Genomic DNA, 3896 nt, shown 5'->3' with positions numbered 1-3896 from the left:
AAATTCTGCTCTTTATGTCTCTTTTTCTTGCACATATACTTGCATATATTTAGATTACAACTTCAGGGTAATGGTCTTGCATCCTTTGCCTCAGAATTTATGTGTACCTGTTTATCAAGTAACATGATATTGCTCAAAGTTAAAGACACTGCTCTGGTTCTTAAGGGTTTTAAGCTACACTAACTGCTTAGCTGTTTTTAGGCTACTAATACCATGTTAGTAGCTCTTTGTCTGAGGCGAGTGGGGTAATGCACAGTGGATACTTAACATTTGAAAGCTCTGAACCGAGTATGCCAGCTTTGCACTTTTGAGGGATATGTGTAAAATACAGGTTTGGATTCCCTTTTTTCTCCGTTCAAAAGTTGACTCTCTGCTAGTCCTGTAGCTTCAGATACAGACAGCCACTTGTGTAGCCTCTAGAGCAGTGGTATTCAGGTAGCTGTCTACAGAACAACTGACCTAGCAAGGGTGAGTATGAGGAGAAAACAAGGTTTACAAAGGCAATAAGGGGTGGAGAGGCTGGAAGCAGCTCATTTTCCATTTGCAATAATTCTAGAAACCCTTTTGGTACTTTTTCAGGGTACGATGTGAAACAAGGGGAACACAAAATCTTTGGGAGTAAGTGAATTAGAGAAAGTAATTGTAAATATCTCAGCAACTATAGAGGAAATGAAAGTAAAGACATTGATATAATGCAGGCAGAACAACAAGATATAACCAGCCTATCTAAGGTGGTATAAAACCGAATGGCTCCAGACATGTTATTGGCATCACAAGGAGGAGTTTGTTCCATAATCAATGAAAGTTGCTGTTCCTACATAGACCAAAGTGGCAGAATTGAAACAGATCTGGAGGAAATTTGGAAACAAACGAAGATATTTCGTGAGATGGCTGTGGATGACACCTGTGGTTTTGAAGAAATATGGAAAAAGTTAACTTCATGGTTACCTGATCTCTCCTGGTTGAGGCAACTGGTTGCAAGAATATTGATGTTAATTATTTTAATATTGGTTACTTGTGGTATGATAAAATGTTCCCTCTGGTGTTGTAAACTATCTATGATCAATTATGAAGACTGGAAAAGGAATGAAATAAAGCACCGAGTAGAAATGGGAAATTATTTCAAAGGACTTTTGATGGTAATGGTAATATATAAAATGTTGCAAAAGGACAGAAAAAGGGGGGATTGAAACAAGTGGAACACAAAATCACAAAATGGAATCTATAAACCTTTAGAATTAGTTTTAAGCAATGTTAAGTTCAATGGCTTTGTAACAGTAGCAGTGGAAAATTACTGAGGTGCGTAATACATAGAAAAAAAATAGAGTACAGATAGAGAACATACTGTCACAAGATAAATCATTATAGTTGATGTAGTCTTAAGAAAAACAGTCTAGAAAAACAGGATGCAGGGATAAGGAGTATCTGGGAATAGCAGGGGTCCAGGATAGGCTACGGGTAAACTAACTGATAAGTAGGAGGATAGGAGGGTTATTATGTCTCTGGTGCTAGCGAACCAATTAAACTGGTATAAGCATCTACTGCGTGTGCTTCAAAGGCTGCCAGAAGTGATGAAGATTGTTGGAAGAAGTAAATGACCCTCAGAGACCACTACCACATTTTTTTATGCATGTGGGGAGCTTTCTGGAAAGTGATGTAATCCATACGTAGCCTCATGAACATGTATGTATGTCCAAGGGCTATATAAGGATGGCTTGTGTAGCAATAGGGAAACACACGTTAGGAGGAGTTATCCCCCATGTCTCCTGGTGCCGCAATAAAGAATACCTGCTTGTCAGCTTGAAAACTTTGCTGGCAAGTTTGTTCCTGGAGTTGTCTCTGAATCAATTTCATACTTTGGTGTGCTGCTGTTTCTCTGAGGAAATGAGCTCCAAATACATGAATATAATTAATGTTGTGTCACTGCTGCTTGTATTTTTCAGCAAGTTAATGATTTGAATATATTTGTATGCCAAAACAGTTAGGCTGTGCTTTGTTTACATATATTTTAGAGAAGAGCTTGTTTATTCTCCGAATGGAACAGATGTCTCTGCAGATGGATCCTGCTAATTTATCTCCTTTTTGTTTTCTTGTTTAATTTCTAGTAGTAATGTCGGGTTGTTTCATGAACCCTTTCCGAATATTAGACTGCAGCACTGGCAAGTGAAAATTCATTTATGGACTTCTTTATGTCTATCCTGCACGGAAGTGTTGTGTTTCTATGATAGTTCTCACTTCCCTCTGTTGGCACTGTGTTTATGTGTGAATGTATTCGATGCTGCTGGAGAGCGAAAATGACATAAGAGGTTTAGAAATACAGAAATTGGACTGTAAAATGATTCTTGAATCTGTTAATAAGACTAAAATGAAATGCCACCAGGATTGCAGCTCTATATTTTTTGAAGTGTTATTCCTATGAACAGAATGCAAAGTGTTCTGCGGGCGAATATGGATTGGTGCTTCGTGTCTGAATATGGATTGGTGCTTCTTGGTTGACAAAATCATTGCATGTTTTCGTTCATGTCACCCATTTTTTCTTGTGTCTTCTGAATATCTTCAATGGAGAAATACTGTCATCCATCTCTGGCAGTGTTCAAGGGCAGGTTGGACAGGGCTTGCAGCAACCTAGTTTAGTGGAAGGTATCTCTGCCCATAGAATTATAGAATAGTCAGGGTTGGAAAGGACCTTAAGATCATCCGGTTCCAACCCCCTACCATGGGCAGGGACACCTCACACTGGACCATGTCACCCAAGGCTCTGTCCAACCTGGCCTTGAACACTGCCAGGGATGGAGAATTTATCACTTCTTTGGGTACCCCGAGCCAGTGCCTCACCACCCTCACCATAAAGAACTTCTTCCTTATATCTAACCTGAACTTCCCCTGTGTCAGTTTGAATCCATCACCCCTTGTCCTGTCATTACAGTCCCTGATGAAGAGTCCCTCTCTGGCATCCTTGTAGGCCCCCTTCAGACACCATGGCAAGAGGCTGGAACTGAATGAGCTTTAAGGTCCCTTCCAACCCAACCCATTCTATGATCTGGCTTTTGCAGTATTGCCTGACTGTATTCCAGTAGCATATATGCTACTATAATGCACATTACTCTTGTCATACCCAAACAGAGCTGTGGAAAACAGTATGCGTCAAAGCAATCACAGTCTTTGCTTCTTAACATCATAAATGAAACTCTGCACTTATAAAATATTTCTGCAATTTCTCTTAATACCGTAGTGCAGGATAAAGGTAATAAAAGAGCTAGATTCGATGTTAATAAAGCCAAATGTTAGAACTGGTGAGGAAATTGATAACTTAGAGAAATAGGTAAGACTTTATTACCCAAGATGCACAATTTATGTTGTTCTAATAAAGCAGCTGGCGTTTGGCCAGACAGCTAAACTACATTTAAATGGTGGCTTTGAACCTCTTATTTTAACAAAATCAGGATTCTAGCAAAGCAAAATTCTAATAAAATAGTCACTTTCAAGGTATGTTTGCGTAAGGATATTGATTTAATATCGAGTGGGGTTGACATAGGGAAGCCAGAAAGAGATTTTTGCTGTGAATCTATTATGACCCTTATTACAGGCCTCATAGACAGTAAATTATTCTTGCTGTGGACCTTCACCAGCCTAGCTGAACACTGGAGACTGAATCACAATGTTATCCTGTCAGATAATATCTTAGATTAATAGCATACCAGTCTCAAGTAAAAGCTGGGCTTTGCAGCCACATGTAATTCATTTTTTAATGAAAAATAGATCCTGGAGGTATTTGCATTGGGTTAATCATTAGAGAAACTTGAAAACTTTATTTCAATTTAAAGAAAAAAAGGCAAACTGTCCATGTGAATTATGAGAATATGGCTTTTTATTTCCCTCCTAAATTTATTTTCTTA

Source organism: Melopsittacus undulatus, chromosome Z (assembly GCF_012275295.1).
Source record: "Melopsittacus undulatus isolate bMelUnd1 chromosome Z, bMelUnd1.mat.Z, whole genome shotgun sequence".
Classification (NCBI taxonomy): Eukaryota; Metazoa; Chordata; class Aves; order Psittaciformes; family Psittaculidae; genus Melopsittacus; species Melopsittacus undulatus.
The sequence above is the reverse complement of the archived record's forward strand: the minus strand, read 5'-3'. Positions refer to the sequence as shown.